Source organism: Kogia breviceps, chromosome 15 (genome assembly GCF_026419965.1).
Source record: "Kogia breviceps isolate mKogBre1 chromosome 15, mKogBre1 haplotype 1, whole genome shotgun sequence".
Taxonomy (NCBI): domain Eukaryota; kingdom Metazoa; phylum Chordata; class Mammalia; order Artiodactyla; family Physeteridae; genus Kogia; species Kogia breviceps.
Genome location: NC_081324.1, coordinates 46811323 through 46832400, shown reverse-complemented (window position 1 = coordinate 46832400; position 21078 = coordinate 46811323). Strand labels below are relative to the sequence as shown.

Genomic DNA, 21078 nt, shown 5'->3' with positions numbered 1-21078 from the left:
AATACTAGCTAGGTGCTTGTGCAAACTCTTTAGCTTTTCCGAATCTGTTTACTCAATCCCTTTCAAATATATATAAAATTTACCCTACTGGTTGTTAAGATAATTAAGCTAAACAACATGTGTAAGCCCCTAACACATACATAAATATAAAACACAGAGGGCTTCTAATCTCTCGTCTACAAATAATTACCTTTGAAAAAAATTTTAATATTGAGTACATCGCTCCAATTTTCTGATCTCCTGAAAAAAGAGAATGAGTGAGTGAAATCCATCATTGATTTCAAATATTACTGAGTGTGCTGTGCTTGGCACAGGAGATAAAGATGTGAATAAGGCACAGGCCAGCCTGGCAGAACTGCAAAGCTAGCATGAAAAAGTGACTTCCAACTTCCTAGAATTGCAAGGTGGACAGAGGGGGCTAGCAGGTTCCGGAGAGAAAGATCAGCACCTGCAAAGATATGGCAACGTGATCCAACCTGCAACCAGCACCTGCAAAGATATGGCAACGTGATCCAACCTGCAACCAGGACCCATCAATAATAGTTCCCTATGACGGGGCCCAGAATGTCCACAAGGGCCGTGGGGCAAAGTAACTGCAGAGGCGAGTTTCAGGGCCAGATCCTGCAGGTGAAGGCCTTTCATGGTACACTAGGCATCTAGACTTTGTCCTCACAGCACTGCTGGCCCATGTAGACCCATGGTGAGTTCTTAGGCAGGCGACAGACACAATACCCATTCTGTATACAGAATTCCAGCAGCAGTATGAAATATAACTTGGAGAGGAATTTTTATTATAAAAAAAGATAAACATTGTGTTACTTATTAAATCATCTTCTTTTGCATAGAAAAAGAATGACTGTGAAGTCATCCAATCCACCAAGCTGATACAGAAGAAATAAGATGAAAATCTGTAGGGCTTTCCCCCCAGTTCCCATGGCAGCAGTTTTGGATTTGGCTGATGGATTCAAATTTTGAGTGGCTTGGAAATTTATAAGTTTGCCCCTAATCATAGCCAATTCAAATTCTGGTAGCCAGAGGGACAAGTTCTTCAAGCCTTATCTGAAATCTGGGAAGCAGCCATCAGTACAAGGCCCTGAGGTGAAGGAAAAATATTCTTTAGTGAGCAATGGTCAAACCAATTTACCTATTCACACACACATATGAGATTTTATTTAATGTTATTAAAATAATGCTGATTCTACTTTTTAATAAGGAAAATAATCTTTTAAAAAAGCAGAGCACTAAGGCTGACTAAAATACAGTAATTTAAGCCATGCCAAAAAAAAACAAAACTCTACAAACATATATAATTAGGTCTGAAAAAAGTGGGGTTTATTATGGTTGGAAGCAGAGTTGCCCTATGTATACAAGACCTTCAAGGCTTGTATTTTAGTACGAACTTAATTAGAAAATTCTTTCATCAAGGAACAAAAACGTGTGTCATTTCCCCTTTCATTTCATATAAACACATGAACTCAGCGAACTGTATGGTTAACATATTGTGAAGCTCTACGTGCTTAGGCATCAAAGGGCATGGGTATCACTGGCCAAAGGTGATGGTGGTCAAATATTTTGCAAAGCCGAACTATTACCTATTAACTTGTAACCTTAAAAATATGCGCAGTTGGGCTTCCCTGGTGGCGTAGTGGTGGAGAGTCCGCCTGCCGATGCAGGGGACACGGGTTCGTGCCGCGGTCCGGGAAGATCCCACGTGCCGCTCCGCGGCTGGGCCCGTGAGCCGTGGCCGCTGAGCCTGCGCGTCCGGAGCCTGTGCTCCGCAACGGGAGAGGCCACAACTGTGAGAGGCCCGCGTACCGTAAAAAAAAAAAAAAAAAAAAAAAAAAAAAAAAAAAAATATATATATATATATATATATATATATATATATGCACAGTGACAAACATTTGAGTTAATGAATGAAAAGATAAACAAGTGACTGATGATGAGTAGGCTGCCATCCTGGAACACTGCTGATGTTTCCAGGACATGTGACTAAAGGAAACAGTGAAACATTGTGGTCAGTAGGCCATGAACAACTACGAGGAGTTCACGGTAACTGGTTATCACACTTCTGATGTACTTTAATAATGTTATCATGAAATTCCTTGTCAGTTTTACTTTTGGTTTTTCTGTAATCAAATGTAAAATTAAAACTAATTAATAGTTGCTGAAAAACTTTTAAAATTATAAGTTTTATAATCTTATCACCTATGTAATTTCCTAAATTATGCATCAACAATTCTGTGTTTATGAAATAAGTGTGTACCCAAAATATCAGACGCACGTATATTTATTTCTCATATATTTAGCTACCCTCCAAAGAACCTTGATAGTTAACCTACAGTATTCAAAGTTTTATTCTCTAATATGTTTCAATGGCATGAGTTAAGGAACTCACTGAACACTGGGTTTAGCATTAAGCCCGTTATTAATGAGGCTACCTCCCAAAGAAGGACACAAAAACACAGTAAATAGAAGGGGCTTTACCACATGTTCAATACATGCCCTATTTATTTGGCTCTTGTAGATACACCAGTGGTACAAGCCAAAGCCTATCTGAATTGCTGTTTTGCTTATATTTGAAAGTAAATTTGTAAACTAATTTCAGATGCAGCCAACAATGGACAGGTCACACTCATAACCTCTAATAACATCAGACCTTCATATACAGGTTTCAGGACTCTAGGGTTCAGTTGGTATCCTAGCCAACTCAAAACAATTAGGCATCATATATTATGTGATTTTTGCCCCTTCTATACACAAACAGAACTTAGAATTGCCTTTGTGTGATCTGTTTATTAGCTACTCCACTGAAAATTGTAATTTGCCTTTCAAAACATCAAGTCCAAAGTTGACACATTCCTAAGGCTAAGTTATTTTTCTCTGAAAACGAATTTGCTTCCATCACTTTAGCATTTTAAAATTACAGCTGTAAACATTTTAAACTCACAAACAAAACATAACTACCTGTGTATAAAAATCTATCCATGATTTAAATAAATATGCTTTAATTATCAAAAAATATGTGAAAGAAGATGGCCTTGATTCCTTTGGTAAACATAAACCAAAGATAAACTATCAAAACTTTCTTGTTCTTAATGAAAGTTCAGCTTCTGATTTGCAAATCAGATGAATACCAGTGAGACTCTAGTCCTGGCCACAACTTGGAAAATAAAATTTATTAACTTATAGAAAATGAATGAGGAAGGACCTCCCTGGTGGTCCAGTGGTAAAGAATCCACCTTCCAATGCAGGGGACGTGGGTTCGATCCCTGGTCGGGGAACTAAGATCCCATGTGCCGCAGGGCGACTAAGCCTGCGCGCCACAACTATTGAGTTCTCCTGCCTCAACTAGAGCCTGTGTGCCACAAACTACAGAGCCACGCGTCTGGACCCCACACGCCGCAACTAGAGAGCAGCCTGCACGCCACAAGGAGGAGCCTGTGTCGCAACGAAAGATCCCACATGCCTCAACGAAGGTCCTGCATGCCACAACTAAGACCTGATGCAGCAAAAAAAATTTGTTTTTAATAAAATAAATATAAGAAGAAAGAATGACGACTCTATATGTCAGCAGTTGTAATTTATATAACTTTCTTATTACCTATTTTTAGGAAATCTAGAACTACATAAGATAGGTGTTATTAGGTTAAAAAGCCATACTTTTGGAATAATTCAGCTTTAAGCATAGTGTCTCTTCTCTGCTACATCCTTCGCAGAATAAGGAACCTCTCTTTTCATTTGTAAAATAGATATACAATCACAGCGCTCACACCTAACAGATGATTGTAAAGCAAATGGGTGGTAATTCAAACACACAAAAAAACCTTTCATATCTAGCACACAGTGTTCAATAAATAAATACTAGTTAGAAGCATTATGACCACTTTGGAATGGCATTAGCACTAATAGAGTGACCGTGGGCATGGGTAAGTCATGGCAGGTCATTGGAGGACCACTTCTGCTGGAGTCTGGGACTGAGTACTCCCTCCATGCTAGAAAGCAGGGCGAATACACTGCTTTTCAAAGTACAGATAACGACAGATTATCGGTATAATTTGGAATGGAATGGAAAATGCAGTACATCTCAGTCAAGGGTAAGTGTACCTGTTTTGTGAAATACATATATACAGGATCATAAAATGTATTTCTGACATCTCCCAGTCATAGCAATTTGAAAACCAGTGCCCTAAAAGACATGGGTATACACCCACCCCACACAGGGCATCTGTGAAGTAATGACACCAAGCCTAGCTGGGGTCTGTATAGCAGAATTAATTGGCAACAGTCCTGAGAAAACAGAGAGCATCACAGCAGCTGAGCATGCCTCTTCCAGCAAGCCCTGCAGGAGAAGATTTGGGCTCCATCTCCAGGGACTAAAGTCTAAAATTATGTTACCTCCATTGGGGCCCTGAGAGCTGTAATTCTGCCAAGACTTTCCAAAGTGGAGTTCCACTGTGAGGGCAATAAGCCCTCTTTAAAGCAGTTGAGAAGAAGAGTGAAAGGATTAAATTTCCATGGGAGGCTGAGACTTCAGTAATCCCCAATTTTGATGAACCCCCTTTAAGAGTTAACTAAAAATTTAGAATCAGGCACATATCTGAGCACACATACTCATCTATTCAATGGAATCTTTATTTTTAAAAACGTCTCTTTTACACCATGTCCTCAGCTAACCAGACATATAACCAAAACAACAGTTCCAAAAATCTGAGAAAGCAAATGTCATTTTGGACCCACAGATACCATATAACTACACAAAAAAGCTCAAATAACATATTCTAAGGTCTACAGTGTTTGAAAGGGATGATTTCCTTTCAAGTTTCTTCTTTCCTTTTCACAAATCTAGAATTGTATATCTTTTCTTTTTCAAAAATACTAAAACTTATGTTTAGTAAATACTAAATTTTATGCTAAGAACTTGCTATAGACTGAATATTTGTGGCTCCCCCAAAATTCGTATGTCGAAACCTATTCCCTGATATGATGGCATTTGGAGGTGGGACTTTTGGAGGTGATCAGCTTATGCGGGTGGAGCCCCCATGATGGGATTAGTGTCCTTATGAAAAGAAAAAAAAACAAATAACAATGAGCTCCCCTGCCCTTTCCACCATGTGAGGACCCCATGAGAAGACAGCTGTCTGTGAACCAGGAAGCAGGCCCTCAATGTATCAGCCAGAGTCTAGATCTTGGACTTCCCAGTCTCCAGAGCAGTGAGAAATAAATTTCTATTGTGTGTAAGTCTACAGTACTCTGTTACAGCAGCCCTAAAGAACTCAGACAGAAACCAAAGGAAAAAATTTCTTGGATAGTGAATTTCCTTTCAATTTTTAACAATCCAACACTCTGAATGACATTTGCATCCTTACTTTGTAAGAAAAGAGGCCATAGGGTGAAGACGACCATAGCAAGGTTCCTATGCAAGCACCCTGAGGATTTTTAATGACAATCCCTTACTTCACTTCTAGGCAAGTTACAGGAATACTTTGATAGAGTCTTCACATAGCACATCAGTAACTGCCATGGTGACTTTCTATTAAGATCTGACCTAGAAAAAGCCCTTAACTTTTCTTACTGCACTTTTCTATCTTACAATACATTCTTGTAAGAAAATCAAAATATTTTGGAAGAGATTTAGAAAAAAAAAAAAAAAAAGGTCCATTTAGAGAGAGAGAGAAAAAATAAGGATACAGTAGAGAAGAAATTGTTCCCAAAGCAGTTTTTTTGTGTCCTAAAACAGTGAGACCCTACAGCTTACTCAAAATTTCCTTTTACCCAAATACTTTTCTTTTTTTTTGGTGGGGGGAAGCAGGCCTCTCACTGTTGTGGCCTCTCCCATTGCGGAGCACAGGCTCCGGACGCACAGGCTCAGCGGCCATGGCTCATGGGCCCAGCCGCTCCGCGGTATGTGGAATCTTTCCGGACCAGGGCACAGACACGTGTCTACTGCATTGGCAGGCGGACTCGCAACCACTGCGCCACCAGGGAAGCCCTACCCAAATACTTTTCATCAATTCACAAGCTAGCATTCCATTTACATCTTTCAAAATTGCTAAAGACTTCACTTTTCTTTTAATTTCCATACTATTCCCTGCAACAGATGATACTCTCCTTGACCTCATTTCCTATTTCTCGTAAATCTCCAAACTTTTGTTCACACTCATTTAATCTATCAGCTAGAGCTACGGCCAGGATTTGGCAGGTGTTGTGTCAGGCCCCTAGGATAACGGGTAAATAAGTGACCTGTCCCACCACACAGAGCTGACCACCATCTCAAGCCCTCAACAGAAAAGCACAGACCCCTGATCAAAGAAGCACCTTTCTTATCTCTGTCCTGATACTTCCCCTTCCTGGCCATAACCTGGTAAACCAGTTAAACCTCCCCCCGCAGGTGGAGAAGGAGCAAAATCTCCCTAAACTTGACATCATTGGTCCAAAGGTTTCCACTGCGGTCCTCGGAATAAGGCTATGATGCCTCTTCCCTAAAACTGGAGGCGGGTTAAGCTTCTCCTAAAGCTAAGAACTGCACAGTAATTGAGGAATGAATCGCAGGGAAGGCTGCCATGATGTCCACCATGCCACTGATTCACACAAATCATTCTTCACGTACTGTTTATAGCTTTTAAAGTCAGCTTCATCCATATGGTCCTCTCCAGAATCCGTAATTACCTAATTCTCCTTCCCATCTCTGGATGACTCCCACCTCAACAGCTAACTCAATCCCTCACTCTGGAACTCAAGGATCTTTAAGACTTTGTCCGATCAGTCCACATTCTGGGGGCCTGTTCTCCAGTAAAAATCTTCCTTCCATGTCCATCTGATCTCAGACACACACCCCTTATTCTATGTCACCTCCTTATCTATCCAAACTGCCACTCTCCAAAGTGTTGCTCAATCACCTCCTCCAATACCTCATCCCTGCTGGATCTGGTCCCTCACTGACCTGACTTTTCAGCACACCCTATGGAGGCAGTACAGTCCATCAGGAAGAGCACAGGAGTAGACATCCCACAGACCCAGACTCAACCCCCGGTTCCACCACTTGCTAATGGTATACCTCAGGGAAGTCACTTTAAAACTGTTTACATCTGAATTTCCTTACATGGAAACACAGGTAAAGATGAAACTTAACTTCTATAAGGACCTGGAACATACAGTCACTTGATAAATTAAAAATCTATTATTATTGGACCATGAAATCTCTTGTTTTTACAGTCTTCTTTTGCTGTCTAGAGCTCGCATATGCTAGATCTTCAATTAACTACAAGTATTCTGGGCAAACAAGAGGATTCATCTCTCTATCTGTGCCCAACGAGCTGTATCTGGCAAAACCAAGATGCTGCTTCATGAGGGCTACCTGTGTCTTCTATCATCTCCCATAGAAATGAATTTCTATTTCTTAAGTAGAAAACATTCAGGGCGTAGAGTATGCTGAGTAGATGGTGATGACACACCACAAAAACAAACAAATAAGCAAACAACAACAACAAAAAACCCTAAAACACACCTAAGTTGCTGAGAACCCATTAGAGTTCAGAAAGGTGGGGCAATTGGACCAAATGACTCAGATGATCTCACTAGGGAACTGAGCAAGGTTTTGTGGTCATTCTTATAAAAGAACGGATGAGGGCTTCCCTGGTGGCGCAGTGGTTGAGGGTCTGCCTGCCAATGCAGGGGACGCGGGTTCGCGCCCCGGTCTGGGAAGATCCCACATGCAGCGGAGCGCTGGGCCCGTGAGCCATGGCCGCTGAGCCTGCACGTCCAGAACCTGTGCTCCGCAACGGGAGAGACCACAACAGTGAAAGGCCCGCGTACCACCAAAAAAAAAAAGAACGGATGAGAAAATGAACTTGCACCTTGTCTGGCAACACAGATTTTAAAACCCCAGACAAGCAAGTAAGTACTGGCACGTGGGGGGTGAGAGCGTTGAAGGGGCACAAAATGTTCCATCCGAAGCAGCCTTTCTGAGCAGCACTGCCCTCATGAGCTGGAGGGGAAGGACTCTGTACAAGGGACAGAAATCAGAAGACAATATCCAGACCACATCCAGCCACTCATTACTCTTATGATTCCAAGTGAATCACCTCACCTCCGTGAACTCACTTTCATCATGTGAGCATAGAAATGTTCCCCTCTCCGCACCCGCGGGCCCCATCCTAGCTGTCCCTCGGAGTTTGGGGCAGCCAAAATAACATTTATGAAATTTCTCAAGAAGTATAAGATGCTATGCAAATATAATACACTTATAAATAACCAATCTGAATGCAGAAGGTAAGGCGATTCTTACAAATTTCAATGTAGCATTGCCCAAATGTGCATGCTGCAACCACCAGACATTATACATCAATAATCAGCAAAACAGAGGATGCATCCTGTTCTCAATTGCTTAGTTTATTTAAATGGTTGCTTGGAAAATAATAAATTATGATTATTATTTGAGATAGGGTAAGCAATTAGGGCATTTAAATATAAAACTACTAAACTTCTGAGAATGTGGCACTAATAGGAATTGAGAATTCACGCTATCTACTGATTTGCTAATCATTAGTAAAGTGACAATACCATACTGGGGCTTTATCAATTTGAGTGGTTAGTGTGAGATCACCTCATAAGGGAACATCTTCCTACAATATAAATGCAGCAAGATGCTTTAATAAATGTCTTCTACATCGACAGAACAGATGACAAGTCAACAAAAGATGCTACAGCGAATCAAAGTGACTGAACTGAAGGAATAATTACATATATGCATAATGTGAAAATCTGCAGGGTTTAATTTCACAAAGGAATTAGGAGAACAAATATTCAGCTCTGTCGAATTTTCTCGCCAGTCATTTCATTAAGGTGGCCCATTATTTCTGCCCTTTAAAACCACACAGAAATGCTGCAAAGAAACATTTATAATTTAAATAATTACCACAAATTGGGACTATTTTCCCCGCTACCACAACTAATAAGTGTGATCTGGGCACTGGCATTTTCCAAAGCAATGCAGACTGACTTCCTTACCCAGAAGAAAAAACAAATTTTTTTTTTTTTTTTTTTTTTTCCGGTGTGCGGGCCTCTCACTGTTGTGGCCTCTCCCGTTGCAGAGCACAGGCTCCGGACGCGCAGGCTCAGCGGCCATGGCTCACGGGCCCAGCCGCTCAGCGGCATGTGGGATCTTCCCGGACCGGGGCACGAACCCACGTCCCCCGCATCGGCAGGCGGACTCTCAACCACTGCGCCACCAGGGAAGCCCCAAATATTTGTTGAATAAATGTTGGGAACACAAATACTCCCCAGGCTCTGAGAATTTCCAAATCAACATTTTGTTAAATTCATAATACCTTAATCTGAGGACACTTAATTTGAAGTGAAATTCTGAAATAAAAGACAAAAGTAATAATGAACTAGCCCTTGTTTGTAGGGTTTGAAAATGCTGTTCAAGAAAGTGCTCAATATAGTCAAGGGCTAACAGGAAAGGAGAACTTCCAGAAAGCCAGTTGATGTCAGAGGAAAATCAAATGTAGTCTATTGGGTGCTTCCCCTCCGATAGAGATGCCCTGGGTTAGACCAAGACATCAGCAAGTGAATGAAGGGGCCAGGAAAGAGGCAATTTCAACCCTAGGAATTAGAATTTATGGGCCATTTCCTTTGATGTAACTCTTTTTCTACCAGGTAAGTGAAGAATCTTAGTCTCGATTTATTAGCACTTTTTTAGAACTTAACAGTCTCCTCATCTGGTAAAATAAATATTCAGATGTTTAAAAAAACCAAAAATATAATAATAGTGGACACAGATACGTTTGGATTGTAAACATGAACCAAGGTTTCATCAATATCTATTTTAGATGCTGATCCAAAGCTGTCCAAACAAAGACAAGAAAGTAGGCTTCTACATAATAAAGCACTCGAGAAGAGGTGATGTACAACCTTCAAAGTATAACACCTCTAAAGATCCATCTGATCTGTGTTTCTGTCATGTAAATACACACTAAGGGCCAACTGTGTAAGTCAGGCGGAAGACCACCTTTATTAGAATCACTTGGATTTCATCGGTAAAAACCAGAATGTCTAAAAACCAATCATATTGGTTAAAAAAAAAAAAAGTTAAGAGAACTCTGGAAGAGTAATTTCCTGTACTTTTTAACATAGACACTACAAACAAAAGTTACACTCGAAAGAATAAAAGCATATAAAGAGTGCAGAGCCATGTAACAGTCATTACAAGGCAGCGCAATTAAAATTTGATGGATTTGTATGTTACAGGGATACCTCCTCATAGGCTGGAAACCTTACACAGAGGAGAAACGATGCACCATCACAAAGACTGGCTGGCTGCTACAGTGAGGCTCAGAGGAAGCACGTGCCAGTGCAAAGACACACGTCTTCAACAGTGGTTGGCATTCTCAATTTCACTCTTGAAAAAACAGCGTATGATGATGATTCGCTTTGGGGGAAAAAATGAACCCCAAAGACATTTCCCCCCCCAAATAACAGCAAGCTAAAACATCCACAAAGGGAAACTAGTCCACATTGAAGAAAGAAAAATAATAGAATGAGGTATCAGTGACTTTCCCCGTAAAAGTGAGCAAACCCCTACTAGGGTGGCTCTATAAAAGATTCAATGAGGAACAATTAAAAAAGCAAACTTTAGAATCCTGCAGAGACAGCGTTCAAAACACAAAGTTACTGAAGGCCAAAAATAAAAAAACACCAAAAAAAACCAGTGCTCACATCTCCAAATGCAATAAAAGGTGCATCTCTGTTCTATGTTCTGTCAACTTAGGGGATAACCATCTATTGAGGTAAAAGTCCTCAAGATGAAATGGAGACTTTGTAACACCCATAGATGTGCTTTAATAAGATATGTGCATTCTCGAAAATAGATAGTTTTTATTTTCCGTTAAAATGAAGGAAATTCATTTTTCAGCAGGAACGTCAAACAGTAGTAACTGGCGTGATCTAAATCCCCTCTTATTTATACTACACGTATCTGCAATGGGCCTTTTCTCCACTGCCTGACATGGAGAAATCCTATTTTAAGAAAATCATAAACCATGAATTCAAATAAAATCTTAACATGTGTCTCGAAGTTGCTGTAGGCTGAAACTCATCCACCACTTTTTGGTCATTTAACAATTTAAAGAGTGTGTGAGTGTGTGTGTGTGTATGCTGTACTCCATCAACTCGGCATCTTATGTCATCTAAAATGTAGAGATGTTATCATATGCCCCTTCGTTCAAATGAGGATTTAAAAGAAATACTGAGGGCTTCCCTGGTGGCGCAGTGGTTGAGAATCCGCCTGCCGATGCAGGGGATACGGGTTCGTGCCCCGGTCCGGGAAGATCCCACATGCCGCGGAGCGGCTGGGCCCGTGAGCCATGGCCGCTGAGCCTGCGCGTCCGGAGCCTGTGCCCCGCAACGGGAGAGGCCACAACAGTGAGAGGCCCGCGTACCACAAAAAAAAAAAAAAAAAAGAAAGACTGGCATAGATTCCTGGGGCTTCTATGTGTCTAGGTTGCCAGTTGGGGTCTCCAGATGGTGTTGAAGCTAGGGCCTTTTTGAAAAAAAAAAAAAAAAAAATCTACGTATAGGTTTAACATTTGAGTTCAAAAATCACTTTTTTAAAGTGCAAGACAGTAAGCAGATCGAGTTCAAAAATCATTTTTTTAAAGTGCAAGATGGTAAGCAGTTCATCTGAAAAACACCCATGAGTGTTCGTTAACCACAGTCTTAACAGGAGCCAACAGAAGGATGCAGCAGTGCGCAATGCTAAGTCCACCTTGGGCTGCACTAGTGTGGCATCCGCATCAAAGGCGAGAAGGACACCTTGGCAGCACAGGCAGGATACAGAAGGTATGCGTTCAGTCCTGGAGGGAAGCTCCGTTTCCTCTGTTTGAAAGGAAAGAGTAAACCAGAATGTTCACACACCATGGAAGAAACTGATGTTCAGCCTGCAGCAGAGATTTAAGGAGCCAAGGTGATTATGCTCAGGTATTTGAAGGATCTCCCAGTGTAAGTTTCCGCTGCAAGGATTTTGCCCATCTTGTGACCAGCATTGCCCTGTTCCTTGAAAAGGACCTGACATGTGATGAACGATCAAAAGTACTCGTTGAACAAAAAATGATGAAATGCATTACCTCAGAGCATAAGAGAACACCCTCGCTGCTCTGTGCGGTGCTAAATGACGAAACAGGCACCAGTGGGTAAAATCTTTAGGAACATATGCTTCAGTTAAACTTTTTCAGAAATCACTTTTTAACAGTAAGAGCTCTCCAACGATGGAGCAGATTCTGTAAAGGAGTGATCCCTCCTGTGGGGGGAGGGAAGAGCAATGGTATTCTTGCAGAAACTGGATAACCATCTGTCAAGGATGCGACAACGATGAAAACACTGTTTACATCATTGAACACCACAAGGGTTTCATTTTTATCCTAGCTGCCATTTCTGTACAGCAAACCTTCTGCTGACATAAAATCATCAAGCTGAAAGGAAGGATTTTAAAACCCTTTTAGGAGTAACTCAACAAAATGGGCTAGAGTGGTGCCCAAATGCAGGTACATAAGAACATCTGTGGAGCTCATCATAAGTACAGATTTCTAAGTCCCACATGATCTCATTTTTTTTAGTCCACTCCATGAGATTGCCCTGTAATTGTCTCCTCTCTTCTGCACCATCACTTTCCCTCCCTACTGGAGTCTTTGCATCAACATGCAAACATGTTACTCCCATTCTTAAAAGCTATTCTCGGGACTTCCCTGGTGGCGCAGTGGTTAAGAATCCACCTGCCAATGCAGGGGACACGGTACAAGCCCTGGTCCGGGAAGATCCCACATGCCGCCGAGCAACTAAGCCCATCTGCCACAACTACTGAGCCTGCACTCTAGAACCCACGAGCCACAGCTAATGAGCCCATGTGCCACAACTACTGAAGCTCGAGTGCCTAGAGCCCGTGCTCCGCAACAAGAGAAGCCACCGCAATGCGAAGCCCGCGCACCACGACAAAGAGTAGCCCCTGCTCGCCACAGCTAGAGAAAGCCCGCATGCAGCAACAAAGACCCCAAAAACAGCCAAAAATAAAGAATAAATAAATTTTAAAATAAACAAATAAAGTATACAATTCAATTCAAAAAACAAACAAACAAAAAACATCCTTGGGTGGGAGAGGGTAGGAGTGGAAGTTTGGTATTAGCAGATGCAAACGATTACATATAGGATGGATAAACAACAAGGTCCTACTGTAAAGCTCAGGGAACTATATTCAATATCCTGTGATAAACCATAATGGAAAAGAATATGAAAAAGAATGTATATATGTATAACTGAGTCACTTTGCTGTACAGCAGTAATTAACACAACGTTGTAATTCAACTTCACTTCAATTAAAAAAAAAAAAAAAAACCAACATCTGGTTGACCCTGCTTCCCTCTCCAACCTCCACCCAATCTCTCTCCTTCCTTCTAAAGGAAAACTCAATCTGTAGCCAGCTTCCTTCCTCCACCTGACTGTGGAATACACCTGAGCCAAAGACGTCCAGCTACCACCATGCTGCGAAATCCACGGTGAATTCTCAGTCCGCATCTGAGCTAACCAGTCAGTAGCATTTGGCACAGGTGGCCACTCCCTCCCTGTGAAACACTCCTTCATTTGCCTTTGAAGACACCACATCCTACTGAGTTTTCCCCTAACTCCCTGGTCACTCTTTCTCAGTCTCCATTCCTCCTCTTTTCTTCCTTTTGAGTCATATCTTTAAAATAAGAAATCATAACTGTAAAGGGATGAAAATGTCCCTGCATACAATTTTAACAGCCATATATCCCAAATATTTGAGACCCTGGTCAAAAAACTATCTAAATTTTAGAGGAAATGCCCATTATCGTGCTGATAAAGGCATAAAACCTATCTTTGGGGTTTTTTTAAAATTTTATTTTATTGAAGTAGAGTTGATTTACAATGTAAACTTATTTTTTTATTTTTTAATTTTTTGTATTGGAGTATAATTGCTTTACAATGTTGTGTTAGTTTCTGCTGTACAATGAAGTGAATCGGCTATATGTATACTTATGTCCCCTCCCTCTTGGACCTCCCTTCCCACCCCACCCCACCCATCTAGGTCATCAAAGAGCAAGGTGAACCTATCTTCAGGGCAGGAATAGAAACGCAGACATAGAGAACTAGAGAACGGACCTGTGGACACAGGGGGCAAAGGGGAGGGTTGGATGAACTGGAAGATTAGGTTTGACATAAATACACTACCATGTGTAACAGACAGCTAGTGGGAACCTGCTGTTGTGTTCATTTCTACTGTACAGCAAAGTGATTCAGTTATACATATATGTATCTCTCTATATACATTCTTTTTCATATTCTTTTCCATTATGGTTTATCATAGGATATTGAATATAGTTCCCTGTGCTATACAGTAGGACCTTGTTGTTTATCTCCATACCACCTCTTAATCCTGACTTCCTAACCCTGGAGTGCTCAAAGGCACCATACGAAACCATTTCTTTCTCTCTTTGGTTTTCTCCTCCTCACACTTAGTGAAAATCCTCTTATGATTTCACCCTGGGTCATGGCTTTCCTTCATACACTTAGGACTCCCCACTCTACAGCCCAGCCCACTCCACTAGACCTCAAACCCACAACTAAATATCTTCTTACCTATCTTTGATATTCATCTCCACACACTCAAACCAAGTCCCCGATCGTTCCCATCACAGTGACTAATGTCCTACCCAGGGTTCAGACCAAATATCACGGAGTCATCCTTGACCCCTCTTTTCTCAGAACCAATCCATCAAATCTTGTCAGCTCTACTGCCAAAACATATTCCGAGAACAAAGTTGGACATCTATCTCACACTGCATACAAAAATTAACTCAAAATGGGTCAGTGATCTAAATAGAAGAGCTAAAATCATAAAAATCTTAGAAGAAAACACAGGAATAAATCTTTATGACCTTGGATTTTACAATGGATTCTTAGATGTGACACCAAAAGCAAGAGCAATAAGAGGAAAAACAGGTAAGTTGCACCTCGTCAAAGTTAGAAACTTTTTGCGTAAAAGAACATTATCAAGAAAATGAAAAGACAGCCTCGAGAATGGGAGAAATACTTACAAATCATCTATCTGATAAGGGTCTAGTATCCAGAATACATAAAAACTTTTACAACTCAAACATGAAAACCAAACAATTAAAAAATGGGCAAAGGACCTTTCTTTAAAGAAGATATACCAATGATACACATGAGAAGATTCTCAACATTATTAGTCGTTCGGGAAATGCAAATCACAACCACAAAGAGGTACCACTTCATACTCACTAGGATGGTCACTATCAAAATAAACAGAAAATCACAAGTTTTGGTGAGAATGCTGAACAGCTGGAACCCTTGCATAGTGCTGGTGGGAATGCAAAATGATTCAGCTGCTGTGGAGAACAGTTTGTCAGTTCCTCAAAAAGTTAAACACAGAATTACCATATGATCTCTTAATTCCATTCCCAGGTATATACCCAAAAGAACTGAAAAAAGGTACTCAAAAAAGTATATGTATACCCATGTTCAAACCAGCCCTATTCACAACAGCCAAAAGGTGTTAAGATCCCAAATGTCCATCAATTAATGATGGGTAAACAAATTGTAAACTATATACACATATACATACGTACAATGGAATACTATTCAGTCGTAAGACGGAACGAAGTACATATGATGCATGCTACAATCTGGATGAACCTCCAAAACATGCTAAAGTGAAAAAAGCCAGACACAAAAGATCTGTGGAACTGAAGAGGATTTGGGAGAAAATGCTTAATGGATAAGGAGTTTTACTTAGAAGTGGTAAAAATTATTTGGAACTAGGTAGAGGTGGTGCTTACAAAACACCAAAAGGCACTAAATTCCATTGAATGGTTCACTTTCCAATGGTTAATTTTATGTTATGTAAATTTCACTTCAATAAATTATTTTTTTACTATTCATAGTCCACCCCCTTTTCTTACCTCTACAACTACTACCTTGGTTCAAGCCACTGTCTTCTCTCACCTAGATTATCACTAGCCTCCTACTTTGTCTCCTCTTCCCCTCATATCCCGTTTGGAGTTTTTCTCAACACAACAGCCAGAATAATACTATTTTGTCAGTCAGATCATATCTTTCCTCTGCTGAAAGCCTTGTGATAGCTTTTTACCTCCTTGTGGTCAAAGCCTACATCCTCAGGGTGGTCTACAGGACCCCACACAACGTGGCCTGCCGCTGCTCCAGCCTCATCTGACTTTACCCCTTACTACTCTACCCCTTCCACTCTCCATGTCTTGTCACATGGAGGCTCTTTGCTGCTCCTTCAACATTTCAGACACAATCCTGCCCCAGGGCCTTTGCACTTGCTGTTTGCTGTTATTTCAAATGTTCCTCTCCCAGTTATCTATAGCTCTTGGACCATGTGCAACATCAATTCTTATTCAAATGTCTCCGATGCAATGACACCTCCCCGACCATCCTATTTAAACAACAAAACCACACATTCTCCCTATTTCCCTTCTCTGCATTATTTTTCACCATAGCATCTAGCATAAAGTAAATTTTACTTATTTATTGTGTTTATTTTCTACTCTCCACCAGATGCTTACTAGACAAGCTAAAAGGACAGACCGAGAGGGGCTCCCTGATCTTAGGAGGACAGATTTTTAAACCGTTCAGTGTCTGCTTGCTGATACGTTTGCACAGGTGAGGTGTGACTTACTTTCTTTATCAGAGATCTGGCTGCTAGTTTGTGAGACGGCAGACCTCAGTTACTCCAAATTACTGAAGGCTATGTATAACTGCAAAAGAACTTTAAAAAAAAAAAAAGAGAGACCAACCAAACTGGCTCACCTTGGTTTGCAGCATTGCATTAAGAAACCTGGACCTAAAATACATCACATTGAAAGGGATATAAAAAATTCCAAGTCTTAAATAAAGTCTAAATGATTACGATGAAAACAAGGATGAAATTTCTTAGTTCTTATGTTGATCTTATTACATCCTTAATAGTTCTTTAAAAAATAAATGCCACAAGGTATTAAAAAAAAGTTCTCCACCCCTGAGAATCTTTATTTCATTTGTAACTCCTAAGAGCCTATCGTCAATAATCAAGAGAACAATCTCAGTTCTTAACACATTTTCCCACAATCAACTGGGAATCAGTAACGTGTAAAGGGCTGCCCAACGGTATAAACAAGATGTTTAGAAACCTACCTTTTAAATATCTTAAAACATTTACACATTCAATAACAACAAAAAAGGATTTATCAAGATATAAAAAAAACACACGAATTTAAACAAAAGCCAAGGTTTCCTGACGTATTCATACAAGCCTGGAACACAGCAGAACCGCTTAAAATATAGATGACTTCCCAATTCAGTAATGTGCAACATAGACAAGCACTTATATTACTAAAGAAGTAGTGCAGTTGTATAGTCCTACTAGATAATAAAAAAAATTTCAGTACTGGTATCTAAAGATACCATATGACAGCTTCCTCTCAGCATGTTAATGCAGACGAGCCTCAATCAGTAAGTAAACTAATCTAAATCAAATTCCATCTCGTTGAAAATAATCATCATGGGCCGCCCAGAGTTGGTGAGTCTGAATGCATTACTGAAGAGCTTCTTGGTAATTGCAGGTTGCTATTTATGTTGACCAGAGTTGGAGGAGTTTACTTAGCGAGATGTCTAAGCATGCAGACCACCAATGCAAAACACACAGGAAAATCACTCTTCACATCCAGCCTAAAAACAGTTTAGATGCTCTCTGCTGATATTGCAGCATGGTTATTTCCTAGTGTCAGATACACTGCTGGTGACAGAATGAAAATTTATGATTGCAGTTATTTTATTTCAAGTAATGTGCTCCCACAGATTTTTTTCTAGTTCAGTGGAGTGTTAAGTTAAATATTCAAGACTAAATATTATTTTCTAAAGCCCTAAATGTTTCTGCTTGCAAACAGGTATGCACAAAATACTCATAGCGACAATCAATGAGAGATATTTTTTAATCATAGGGGGGTTTGTTTGCCTTAGAGTCACCAATTCCCAAATGCGTCTAGTAACACACAAACCATGGTGTTAAGTGGGAAATAAAGAAGACCAACTCTAAGATAAACTTGTCACGAGACACATGGACAGGCAGGCTAGCTCTCACTCTTCCCTGTGTTATTATTACATAATGGCTTTTTATCATCATCATCATCACTAAATTAGGTATCAGAAACCTGGGTTCTAATTCCAGATCTATAGTTAACAATCTAAAGAACTGTACAGTCATGGGAAAAGCCTATTATGTCTCTGAACTTCAATTTGCTTACCTGTAAAATGAGAGGGTTGGCAAGAAATGCTTTTAAAACAAAATAGAAAAATGCAAGGTAAAAATGATGACCTAACATATTAAAAATTGATCTTAATTTACAAAAGGCAAACAGAGAATACCACACGATAAAAAAGGAATGTTTTTCACCTGAGGGGAAGTAGGGAAATGAAAAACATTGTAAAATTCAATGGTAATGAGGATGGAGAAAAGAACTAACATACTTTCAGCCCTTCAGAGAAGAGTTCTACAAAAATGCAAAAAGAAAAAAAATACACTCTCCATTCCCTTTGGTCTATTAATTTTACTTTTGAACACAAATCCCCAAAGAAAATATCTCTCAAGAAAAATCAGAGTTCGCTAAAAATGAATCTCCACAGCAGCACAATATGTAAGAGAAAAAACTGGAAACCACCTGTAAGTGCAAAAATAGAGGCACAGTTAAGTAAAATCTGGTTTTGCTAACAAAATGGAACAGAGGCCTAGATAATCATTTTTTTTGAAGTACTGACCTCTTTTCAAAAGAGTGGAAATATTCAACATGATATAATATGAAATGTGAAGGTTTATCACAAAATACATTTGCCCTCTTTATGATTTTACCAAAAACTCACTGATGAAAACCGTAAGAGAAATTGGAGGCATAGCACTAGCTCATTGGGTCCAGTCTTTCTATGAAATTCATTACAACAGCAGAAAATAGAAGGGGAGGATGGGGAGAAGAGGATACTCTTTAGACTAGAGCCCGCCTTTCTAACATGATTATAACACGGTCTCTCTCTATCCAATGCTTGATGTTTTTCAAGCACCTTCACAAAGATTGTGACTTCACTGTTTGAAAAAGAATCAGCTTTCACGGCACTTATACACCCAAATGTTAAACTTTTGTACAAAGTCTAGTGTACCAGGAACGTACACTATGAAACCATCCTATACATACGGTTGGACTACTGTCCTCCTTTCCCCAAATGTCATCAGTGGGAAATTAAAGGAAGCATCAAGAGTTAGGAGTCATGACTTCAACAGGTTTTTAGACTCTAATGTCAACCTTAATATGGTAGAACCTGCCATGAGGCCAATGCCTTGGAAAACTGTTGCATATTTCTTATGCACAACTACTTCTTTCCTTGAACACTGTATGTAAATCATAAAACCATGGCAAAAGTGATCACTCTGGTTGGCCTTGCAATAGATTCCGCTCAGCTTTAGAATATACATGGTGAATGGACTTAGCGCAGAACGTAGAATTCGTGAATATAATTATGGTATGGTATTTATTTGGGTTCAGTGGACACACCCAACTTTGGATTATCATCTCACTAGAAACTCCAAAAAGACAGAAAAGGTAAAAAAAAATAACTAGAATTCTTCTAAGTAACAATTCTCCCAAATAAATATAACGGGTGACAACACTCTTGTAAAAAGGAATGTTGATGTTTCACAAAAGCCCTCCTCCTTCCAAAAATAAGAGTTTTTTTCTAGGAATCAATACTATGAACTTTATGTTTCACACATTGAGATGCTGGTGTTCTTTAACATATTCTATGACTGATAAGGAAAAAAAATAATGGTGTGTCAGGAGAGAAACAGTTTTATCAAAAAGGCTAAAAGATAAAAATGCTAATAACTGGGCCTACAGAAAGCATAGAAATTCTACCAGAGACTGTCATACACACTCCCCTCAGAGATGGCTAGAGCACAAAGTCAGAAGTATTTTCAATCTTTTGTATTTACAAGTCTAGCGAAGTCCCAAGTTTCTAGGTTATATTAAAACGACACTGGCAATCAGCTGTGTCTGGTTTCTACAGTCACCAGCATTATCTAATAACTAAAAAACAGGCTCTCATTTTCAAAACTATTCAGCATGCCAATGTATTTCATCTTAAATCAATGGCTTCTAGAGACAGACCACGTGTTTATTTGTAACCAGCAAATTTCAACAAGCTTTTAGAAGAAGAAAGTAGGAAAAGGAATTATCCATTTAAAAATGTATCTCAAAAATAAAATGAAAAAAAATGCAACAAATTCCACTGACATTTTTGCTCCGCTTGAATTATTCTTTAGAATCATATCGATACATTTTTTCAGCATTCAAATAATATTTAAGGTCACATAGATCCTAGGATGCCACGTAATAATTTACAGATTTAAAGAAAATGACAAATGTGCATAACTCTTAGGCTTGTATTAAGTAAAAAAGAAATCCACACACTTTGATTTGAATTAAACCTCCATCACATCAACCATTAACCACTAGATGAGATAGCAATTCAGCATTGAGACAGACTGATTTAACATTTACTCATTAAAATACCATGTGATGAGGCAGGGATGGGAGGATGTCTTTAAATAAAAGATCAACTTCAGAAAGATCACATAGGCGTAAGCAAATCACAATCAGAACAGAAATGAAAATAAAAGATAACCTGCACCACAGATGCTTAGTAGGGTCCATTTACATTTCAAAGTCCTCTGTCTATGGTATTCTTAGGTATGGTACCACTAAGGTTTGTCAGAGCTACAGAGACACTTCAAGTAAGGCTGTGTGGTAGAGCCCTGTGTAAATTAATTAGTTGAGGTCGCTCAGATTTTCTAAAAGCAACTGTCTAAAACAGGCTCAGGGAGATGCACGATTAGTGGGAAATTAGAACCTAAATACAACTTCTTAACCAATTTTTCTTGCTTTCCTATTTCAATGACATTTTGTGTAATGATAAATAAGTCCATGAAAATATTACTACCCC

The 21078-nt window shown here is 39.7% G+C and overlaps 1 protein-coding gene across 1 annotated transcript in view; it reads right to left on the bottom strand.

The window, feature by feature from the left end:
• CDH2 (cadherin 2) overlaps window positions 1-21078 on the bottom strand; it is a 216817-nt gene that overhangs the window by 164392 nt on the left and 31347 nt on the right. The gene's annotated exons all lie outside the window — the stretch shown is intronic.